We start from the raw sequence: 11,758 nt of genomic DNA on the forward strand, positions 1-11,758 counted from the left end.
AATTTCTTCCTCGGCCTATGTAAAGTTCAATTGAAACAATTTCAGAGTGTTTCATTTTAATGACTGAAATGTGTATTCAATTCCTATAAAAATCCAAAGCTCCATTCCAAATGCATTTGACATTCTCCAGCACATCATTTAAATTTCTCTTAGTAATTTTCTGCCTTCTGTGAGACAGTGATATTACATTGCCTCAAGGCATTTTGCATATTTTGTGGATTTTAACATTTAAAGTCCTGGTGGTTTTTATTCTCTCATTATCCCTGTTCAGACCCCATATTTCCCTCCACTCCTCTCTAGGAGACAACAAAAAGTTTAAATAATTTGCATGGTTTTAATAAACAATCCCTCTGAGATAAGCACAGTGAAAGTTTGAAACGGAAGTATGGATGAAGATATCAAGAATCAAGAAAGAGTTCTGGTTCCAATGACCATGACAATCAAATAAGAGAAATCTTCTACTTATTGTGTAAGGTCCTCAAAATAAAATGGAGGTTGAATACTAGAATCATTTTTAGCACAAAACAATTTTACAAAGTCACTATATTGTTTGAAATAGGAAAGGCATAGAAAGAAGAAAATAATAAGATATCCTAAGTCCCTGACTTTTCAAAGGTACATTCTGTTGACTAGAGAAGAAACAGTTTTGTATAAAGCCACAAGCACAACAATGTTCATCGCAGCGCAATTTGCCATAGCTAGAATCTGGAACCAACCCAGATGCCCCTCAGTAGATGAATGGATCAGGAAAATGTGGTACATATACACAATGGAATTTTATGCCTCTATCAGAAAGAATGACATTGCCCCATTTGTAAGGAAATGGAAGGACTTGGAAAAAATATACTAAGTGAAGTGAGCCAGACCCAAAGAAACATGAACACTATGGTCTCCCTTATTGGGAGTAATTAGTACAGGTTTAGGCAAGTTACAGCAGAGGATCACAAGAGCCCATTAGCTATACCCTTATGAACACATAAGATGATGCTAAGTGAAATAAACTCCATGTTATGGGAACGATTGTTATATCACAGTTGTAATTACTTTCAATGTACCATGTGTATCTGTAGCATCTATTATAGATGATGTTCTTGTATCACCTTCCTGTGGTTGTACCTACACTATCTCTGTAACATTATCTGAGTATATTGGAAACCATGTACACTGGTATTAGAACTAGGAAATTGAAAGGGAATACCAATATTGAGAGACTCAGGGTAAAAAAAGAAAAACAACTACAAAAGCAATACTTGCAAAACTGTTTGGTCTAAGTGAATGGAACACCTCATGGGGGGAAAGGAAAAGGGGGTAGGGGGAAGGGGGTATGAGGGACGAGGTAACAAACAGTACAAGTAATGTATCCAATGCCTAATGTATGAAACTGTAACCTCTCTGTACATCAGTTCGATAATAAAAATTTGAAAAAAAAAAAGTATTGCTACAAAACCATTTGGTGTAAACCAACTGAACAACTCATGGGGAAAAAGGGAAAGGAAGGGGGAGGGGGAATGAGGGAGGAGGTAACAAATTGTACAAGAAATGTACCCACTGCCTTACGTATGAAACTGTAACCCTTCTGTATATCACTTTGACAATAAATAAGTATTCAGAAAAAAAGAGAAAAAACAGTTTTGAATAACAAAAGGAGAGAAGACTAGAATAATCTTATCAAAAGACAGGGACAAAATCCCTTATGTCTGTCAATTATTCCATTCCAATGAACTAGCTTCAAAAGGAAAGACTGCTGTGTGTTTACTATTGCTATCATTTCTAAAATATGTTATATATTTTGATTAAATATTTTCCATATATCTAGGCTCTAAAGTATATCAGTAGTTTACAATTACTTGAAGTAGTAGTATTTTAAAATTTTATATCTTGCATTCTCCTAGTCTTATTCATTCTTTATCCTACATATTTTATGTATCACAGTATTCCATTCAATACTTATAAGAAATACTACTATGATGGATTAAAGATGGCTACAAACTCTTTAATACATTTCACATTGAGACTATTTTCTCTCCACAAATATCTAGGTAGACTTTGCAAATGTTCTGAACTGTTAGGATAATCTGAATTATTAATAGAATTTGAGTAAGCTTTTGAAAAACTATCATTTGACTTTTCTCTCTTGAAATGCTTGTTCTTCAAAAAGCTAACCACTAGACAGGAAGCTACATGTCCTGTGTCTACCACTCAAAATATGAGGTGGCTTAAAGTGGTCACTTGCAGACGTTCTATAAAGGAACTATCTCTGCTGATAGACACATGAGGGAAAATTATTATAGTAATTCAGCTGAAGTTTGATTATGCATAGCAAACAAATTTTAACTAATAATACAATTAGTATTTAAAAGGCAAGGTAGGTAAGTCCAGGGAACATAAGGTACTACTTATTATTTAATTTACACTCTAACCTTTATCTAATTTCAAATGTGATTTCTTTTCATTGCTTTTTCAAAACCAAGAAAATTTAATTTTTCGTGGAATTAATGCTTTGTTAGGGTTATCAAGTTTATTATGGAATAATTAAAACTACAATAAAGTATTTACTATTAAATTCACATTTAATAGAGTATCCTGTTGTTTTTGACTGACACATGTTATATCTTTTTAGCTGTTACATCTAAAATTGCTTTTCTTTGTTGTTGTTTATTTATAATGTTGGGGATTGAACCCAGAGCCTTACTCAAGTTGGTAAAGTATTCTACTACTGAGTCACCTGCCTAGCTATGTGTGTATGAAAATCAGTGATCTTTTTGTTTGGAATTGTGTTAGTTTTCTGGTTGCTGTCACCAAATATCTGATGGAAATAACCAAAGGGAGGAAGGATTTCTATTGGCTAATGATTCTAGAAATGCTAGCAAGTAGTCCTTAGCTACCTTGATTCTGATTCCACTGTGAAGCAGAACATCATGGTGTCAATGGCAACATATACAGGGAGAGGCTATTTACTTCAGAGTGGGCAGGAAGCAATGGCCAAGAAAGGACAGCAGACTGGGAACAGCCTTCAAAAGCATACCCCAGTGACTGCTTTTTGTAACCATTTGTCTTTTAAAGTTTTCACTGTTTTCTAAGATGGTGCCATCAGCTGGAGACTAGGTTCTAACTCATGAGCCAATAGGAAATATACCATATTTAAGCAATTATGTTCCATTTCTGTCCATCCCAAAGGCTTGCATTTCATGAGACAAAAAAGCATTGAGTCTACTTCCAAGAGTTCCCAAAGTTTTAATAGTTCCAGCGTTGTTCAAAAACGCAACTTCAAAGTTTCTTCTTCTAAGACTCAAGACAGACTCTTACGTGTGAGCCCTTATAAAATCAAAAGTTATATATTCCCAGGATACAAAAGCACAGGACATTTTTATTCCAAAAGGGAGGAATAGGAAACTAACAAAAAGTATCAGACAAAAGCAAGGCCAAAGTACAGCAGAACAACAATCCCGTAATTCAGCATCTATTATTTTGGACATGTGCTATCATATCAGCTCCAGTGGTATTGGGTAGCTCTGCCCCTATGGTTTTGCCACTTACAGTACACATGGTTTCTCTTTGAAATTGGTTCCACTTCTTGCTATCAGCATTCCACAGACAACATACCATATTCCTGGAACCTCCAACATTCTGGAGTTTCCACTACAGCTTCGAATTAACTCTCACAGCAACATGCATTGCCTTTTCAGGGTCTGCCTACAAGAAAGCTGACATCCCCAAACATTGCTCGGCCTTTCAGGTCTTCCTCTGAAATCTGATTAGAAGGCTCCATACCCTCGAAACTGTCAGCTTCTGTATTTTGTATGCCTGCAATATCAGCATCACATAGACAGAGGCAAGATCTTTTGCCATTTTGAACTATAGGTGGCCCCTTTGGGCTTTGGGTTTACAGCAGAGCCTGGTGAAAGGAATCAGGAAATCAACTTTCTGGGATACACTGTGGCAGCAGGATTCCCCTGAAGAGCTTTCTTCTCAAACCCAATTCTTGCAAATTATTTTGGGTATGACTTTTTCATACCCTTTTAGCCAGAGGTGGATAGGGCCTTAGCCCCAAATTCACACAATCTTCTCTGATCAAAGTTTTAAGACTTTTTTAGTCTTTATTCTCTGATATTTCCTCCAGATTTTCACTGTAAGCCTGGCTAAAATCAGCCAGCAATAAACGTTCCATAGCTTTGGTAGTGTGCAGATGTGAAAGTTCCTGTGCCAGATTAATTTTTGTATTATCTTTAAACTCATCCTCATAGAAAGTCACAAGGCATGAACAAAATGTAAGCAAGTTCTTCTAGGAGATCAAATAGATGGCTTATAGTATATTGGGCCTTCATTCCCAATAGAGTGTTCATTCCTGTCCCACCCCGGCCTTCATTATCTGTATTCTTGTTGGTGTTCTGCTCTTCTGAGCTCCCAACAAAATTGCACATTAAGTTCTTCTTGCATCCTCAATCATCCTAAATGCCTCTCCCTGTATCTCTCAACTCTTTCGAATTTCTTCTATACACAGTTCTCAAAGTCTTAAGAACTCAATATTCATGTTGAGTCATAGCAATGTCTCCATTTCTCTGGCACTCATTTTCTGTGTTATTTTTTATGTCACTGACAGAAACTGCTGAAAGGAGAGATTTTCTTTGGCTCACTTGCAGAGAGTTTCATCCATGGTCATTCAATTCCATGTTTCTGGGAGGGTTGTTCTGAGCAGAACATCATAGTCTCAAGATTATATACAGGGGGACACTTTCTACATCAAAGAAGACAGGAAACAAAAAAAAATCCATGGATATTTTTACCAATACACACCCAGTCACATGATTCTAAGTCATACATCTTACTCTTCAGGGCTTTCCAAATATTCCATCTTGATAGGAACTCAGGAGTAGATTTGTAGATTAAAGCACAGATTTTAGGATCCAATCCTTTTCCACAAACTTATTGATGGGAACTAAGTTACCAATATAGGAGCCTGTGAAGGCAATCTCATATTCATACATAGCAGGTATCTAGCATTTACTTGTTAAATAAAACCTAATTGAAAGAGGGGTTGTACACTTGTATTAGACATCTCCCACACATAGACTCGCACACCATAACTCAAACAGAAAGTGCTCTTTGGGGGAAAGGGCTTTTGTTTCCCTCATGTTTGCATCTCTCTGCTTCATATATCACATCTCTGGCATTTATTCCATTTCATTCCACTTGTGGAATGGAAACAGCAGTCAAGTGTTCCTGGGGTATTTCCAGTGGGAGAGATTGGTGTAGTGAGAAAATATTTAGCAAATGGTGTGTGAGAAGCAATTATGGAGCAGCAAGAACTTCTTTGGCAACTTGGAAATGAACACTTTTCCTTTCTTCTTCACATGGAAGACCTTTCAAACTGACTTATCCAAGCCTTAATTAAATCTTTGATCTCTCTCACACTCATGTTGAAGCTCTGGAGAGAGACAGAATAAGTTGATACTAGTGTGTCTAGAATGTGAAATATGATGGACCACAATTCAACTTGAAGTTACTTCATAGCAGGAAAAGATTCTTCATTACCATACCACTAATATTGTACCTATTTGCACACTGCATCATCTTTAAAACTCCATTGACTGGTAAAAAAAAAAAAAGCTAGTAAAACTAAGACAATCATTTGGAAAAAGTGAGGAATTGTCTGACTAACGATTACTAGACTAGAGAAGGGCAATGAAGTCTCACAAACAAAATGATCACAAGAGACAGAAGTGTGGATTGGTATGGTAGAGAAAGAAAATAATTATTTATCTATGATGTGGAGAGCTAGCCCAGAATTGAGAAGCTATCTGGGAAAGCAAGGAGATCTATGGAGCTATAGCTCTGACAGTTCCACGAATCTTTAGCATGGAGATCTCTTTATAGTAGCTCTCTAAAAGGGAGAAATTATCCCCTATGACCAGGTTGGAAAACTTCCAAACGGTAGAGGAAGAATCCCATCATGCCTCTTTACAATGTACCCTCATTGATGGAAATTGTTTCCTATTGGCAATGTCTTTGCCTTATATGACCTTATATACTTTTCTTAACATCTCTGTATCCCTTGTTTCTTGACTGTGAAATGGGGTTATAGACTCACATAAGTCATTTGTCTAGTATACAAACTCAAGTATGTTATTAATGCTGTTGATTTTACCTATTTTTCACTGTGGACACTGTATTAGACAATGCAGAAACATGCTGGGCCTGTTCATGGATTTTTTACTTTCTTTTTTGCCCAGATCAGTTTTTACTGCAAATACATTTATTACAATTCACCAAATGACAGCACATCCTGCTCCTTTCAGTTTCAAGAATGTATTTGTGGATAGTAAAAGCATGTCAACACATTTATCCAGCTGTATTTCTACTAAACTCTAGAAACACTCAAAGTGTTTGATGTGTACTATGGCTCCTAAGTGCTGTCCTAAACTCTTCTAAAAAGAGTTATGCCAATAGCTGTACACATGCATTTATGATACTTTGCAGAGATAATCCCAGGCATTTCAGAAAAATTAATTCTCTATTGATGCTTTCCTGGAGAAATGCAATCTTTGAAGATTATTATGTTTACATTTTTTCAGGAATAAACATTTAAAAAATCTTTCTTTCATCAGACGGAGTGTTGTCATGTTTTCCTAGTTTCAGATGAGAGAAACTTGTTAGATAAAATGTCTATGCTCACTTTTATCTAGAGTAATATTGCTTATGAGAAATTTCCCTCCTGAGAACAACTAAGACAGTTTCAATTAAAAATATAAAAAAACACAAATGAATAAACTGTACACAAAGTCTTAGGAGAGCTGCTCAAGTATACACAACTTGAGTGTCCAGGCAAGACATTGGAAAGAAGGAACACAAGCATTTCATTCAGTGGGTTCAACAATTTTTCTAGTACAATGAAAGAACAATTGAGAAATGATAAAATCTAGATAACTTTTGCAAATATCAAGTTGTGACAGAGGTGAAACTTGGAGTTCAAGAATGCCAAGGAAATAATATTTACAATTAGCAGGTAGATTTTAAAGTGTACCAACTACACTCTCTACAACACAAAGGCTAAAATGAAAAAGAATAACAGTATCAAGACTTGGTAAGCCTATGAAGTGACTGACTCTTAGAGGGCTATTCTGTAGAGTCTGAAGTGTACGTTACAATTGCTTTGTTCAAAATTCAGCTCCGGAGACTGGGAATATGACCTAGTGGTAAAGTGCTCGTCTCATATACATGAAGCCCTGGGTTCAATTCCTCAGCACCATATATATAGAAAAAGCCAGAACTGGCACTGTGGCTCAAGTGGTAGGGTGCTAGCCTTGAGCAAAAAGAAGCCAGAGACAGTGCTCAGGCCCTGAGTTCAAACCCCAGGACTGGCAAAAAACAACAACCCAAAAACAACAACAACAACAACAAATTCAGCTCTGTATTTCTAAACACAAATGTGTATGTTATACTGCTAAGCATACACTTGGGTGTACACTTAGAAGGAATGATTGCATACATGCATGAAAAGAAATATACATTAGTGTGTATTAGCACTGTGTGTGTGTGTGTGTGTGTGTGTGTGTGTGTGTGTGTGTGCGTATGTGTCCTAGGGCTTAAATTCAGGCTCTAAGAACTGTCCCTGAATTTTCTTGCTCAAGTCTAGCACTCTGTCACCTTAGCCACAGTTCTGCTTTCAGCTTCTTTTGGTGTTTAGTTGGAGGTAAAAGTCTCACAGACTTTCTTGCCTGGGCTGGCTTCAAACTACAATTCTCAGGTCTTCACCTCCTGAGTAGCTAGAATTATATGTGTGAGCCACCAGTGTCCAGCTCATGTATGGTATATTTTAATAAATAGTTACTTTTAAGGAAAAAGTCTTGTCCTATCCTTTTATGGATTTTTATCTCAGAAACTCTATTTGGGTTTCACAGTAGAGACCAATGCAATGTCTCATGCTGGCTCTCAATAGATGAAGGAAAATGTAACCATTTGAAATTTACTTAGAGTTTTCGCCATCTCAAAAACCCACTTTCCAGTGGAAAAAGAGTGATAGAGCTTTATCCCAGCTTAATTCGAGCTTCCTTTAGCATTTTTGCCTCACCAAGGAATTAGAGGCTATGATGTATGGGGAAAGCTTACAAATACTTACAGAGGCTGAAACCCAGGAGTTGAGGCTAAAAGACCAAGACTTACTGAGAATGTTAGAGATCACTTCCCCTCCTCAGATGTACCACTACACCAATAGTGCTTCAAGTAGCAATAAATGACAGCTAAAAGAGCTGTTGTAAGCAGACTCTTTCTAAGGAGCAGTTCTTAGGATGCCCAGAAGAATAAGGAGACAAAGTTAAAGCCACAAGAAGAGCCTGAAGCCAATGGCACTTATATCTCCAGCAACAGAAAATGTTTTGTATAGTTCAACTCCTAAACAATTAATATAGAATCTTCTATTATAAGCCTCTTTAGTCATATTACCTCATATCTGCCTCCCAAAAACCAAAAGAAACAAATGATAAAAAAAATGCTAAAAACCAAGAAAAAGGTAATCCCTCGGGGTAAACTATTGCATAATTTGTATATAAACTGTCTCTTGAAAAAACTGATTTCTTCTACTAGGTTCACCATAAACTTTCTACATTTTCTATAAGGCTTAGTTACCTGTTTCAGTGAAAATATATTCAGGCTTTCTGAGATTGTATTTCTGAATTTAATTAACACATTTTTTTCTATTAGCATGTCAGATCCTTGCATCTCTACTTAAATACCACCCCATTCTTAAGTTTTTTTTGACATTTAAAATAGTAGCAATTCTCTAATCCTGAACCACCTTCCCTGCTTTGCTTTTCCATATATCTCTTATCTTTAATATGATAAACTAAATCCTTACCTGATTGCTTTTTTGGTTTTCAACCTCATCAAAATGTGAGTTTGATGGAAGTTACCTGATTCATACATTGGTCTTTGCCAACTGCTTGTTACTGTTAAATGATGTGGCACTATATGTTGAATAAATCAATATATTTACTTTAATACCTATATCATTCTAACTAATGTCAGTTAACATTGGCTGACTTCTTACTCTGTAGCTACAAATAATTGAATAAATAGCTGTGAGTTTTGCATGGATTTTCTTATTTAAGCTCCAAGACAACTAGAAATATGGCTACTATTTTTGTTCCCTTTTTAAATATGATAAAACAGAAGAATGAGGAGATTTAGTACATTTTTCAATGCACTCCAACAGAAAAATTGGAATTCTCTTGATCTCATAGAATTTTGGCTAAATATTAATATTATAAACTATAAATAACAGGCACCAACTCAGTGTAATGAAAAACCACTATATTATCTAGGCAAGGCATTTTAGAAAGCAAATCAAAGAATCCAACCATCCTTGGATTGACATCCATGTTCTTAGATTTATAGTTTCTGGGACATAGTTTTTTCAGGTAGTCATTAGTAGATTAACAGACCCGTGGCTTTTCCCTTTTTTCTTCCTCTGCTAGCCCAAGGACTATGCTGTCCTAGAGAACAATCCAGAAATCATCATCCCCTTCTTATAATTGCTAAGTTTCAGAAACTCACAGATACTCCCTAGCTCACTGTATCAAGATGAGGTGGCATGAAAGACTTCTCAATAGCTAACTAATCACCTGTGAACTCTGGGGACCAAATTTGAACACTGAGTCAGGTATCTTGCTGTCACGTGAATAGTATTAGAGTTAAATTGATTGTTGAAGCCACCCCTCATGGCAGGGCTTGAAGATACAGACTCATCTACAGTCAGTTCTCCCAGATGTTTGCAATGGCAGAACTAGGATTCATCCACAGTGAAGATTTAAAAGTCTCCATTTATTAGGATGGACTTCTGGGCCAGTGGAAGGTTAGCAGATATAGAAAATGAAATATATCTTCCAGGTGAAGAATCAGAGTTAAGCACCCTAGAAGTAAACTATAAACAATATCAGCCAGATTAAGAAACCATACAGTACAGAAGTCATACATGTTCCCCCAAGGAAATAAATGCCATTAACACACAGTAGCATTTCAGTGTTTGTTCTGAAGCAAGCCTGAACAGCCTATCTGTCAACTGTATCTAAGAGGAAATAAAACAGCAGTACTAAAGAAGTGAAAGATAAATACACAGAAAGCTTACCCCCTTACTTTTGATCTTTTCTCTCCTTCACTAGGCTACTTCAGATTTCTTTCCTGTCAGGTGAAAAGGAAGAGGAGTAAATGAATAGGCCCATCACCAGGGCAAAGCCACCCTTTTCAGCATGAATATGAATCTGAAAAGATTTAAACTGGTGCAAGATTTCAATTATTTTGTAATTTATTTAGGTATTTCTAAACCAATTTAAAATTTTCTTCTAACAGAAAGTTTTCAGAAATCTATGGTGTGAAATTCTTTCATAGATATCACCACAGGATGAAGAAGGTAAGATAAAACAAATTGGGTGAAAAGCCAGATGTGGTAATACCCACCTATAATTCCATCACTTTGACTATGAAGACGGGAGGTGTGTGAGTTTAACGGCAGAAGAGGGAGTTCCAGGCCACTCTGAGCTATATAATGAGACCCTGTCTCAACAAAACAATTAATGGTGGAGAAATAGTTAAGTGTTCTGCTTTACTCTTGTACCTTAGTAAGGTTGGATTCTGTAAGCAAGTTATAATAATGCTGACTCTAATAATATCTTTTTTTTTTTTTTTTGGCCAGTCCTGGGCCTTGGACTCAGGGCCTGAGCACTGTCCCTGGCTTCTTCCCGCTCAAGGCTAGCACTCTGCCACTTGAGCCACAGCGCCGCTTCTGGCCGTTTTCTGTATATGTGGTGATGGGGAATCCAACTAGGCTATATCCCCAGCCCCCTAATAATATCTAATATAAACCTAATACATAGAAAATAAATCACTAGGAAATAATATTAAATAAGCCTATGATCCTTTAATACAAATTGTAAAATCTGAACTTGAGATTCTAGTTTGCTACTTTGGTACCAAAGAATCTTGGTCAGTCAAACATAAGTGAGATTTTTTTTTACCAAAATTCTACACTTGATCTTAGCCAACAATTTTGCATCTGTGCTGATGAGCAGTTGTAGAATCTGAAATATGCAGCAAACAATGGGCCAAAATAGAAAAGATCTCCTACGCATCATGTCTACCTGCTGTGAGTATCTGAAATTATCAAGAATAGAGATCAAGACTTCTTAGATGACAACATAAGAATCACCATGAGTGATTGGATTGTTTCATTCTGTAAATAAGACACTTAATTATTACAATTAATCTAAGAAGTAAGTGTATTATTATTCCCTATTTCCAAATGAGGAAATTGAGACATCTGTTTGTGATCCAACTGGTAGATAGTAGATAGGACTTGATTCCAGTAAGTCTAGTTTCAGCTTGTGTGCTTTTTCTAATGTTTATGAAAAGAAGATGTCTCAAGAGGCAAAACAGAATTAGTCAAATTTCTTCAAAGGAATCAAGATGAAATTATTAGAGAATTACTCCCCTCTGTTTCCTTAAGAACCCCGAACTGCTAATGCCAGAGGTGTCAGTTTTGAAAAATTTCCTCTGTCCAAAGTTGATTATAGCATTATTATAAAATTCTCAGTGCTTATCTCTTCTGGGTCTTCAATCTCAGTATGGTGGGCAGGGATTTCTTTAAAGTCAAATTTAGCTGGAGGGGAAATATTAATCATTAAAGGTGGACTGGCCCCAAAGGCTTAGTGTTTCTGTTCTTTTATCTTTGCACTTACTTCTTGCAATACAAATATTACAAGATTATAGA

This window comes from Perognathus longimembris, chromosome 9 (assembly GCF_023159225.1).
Source record: "Perognathus longimembris pacificus isolate PPM17 chromosome 9, ASM2315922v1, whole genome shotgun sequence".
Taxonomy (NCBI): domain Eukaryota; kingdom Metazoa; phylum Chordata; class Mammalia; order Rodentia; family Heteromyidae; genus Perognathus; species Perognathus longimembris.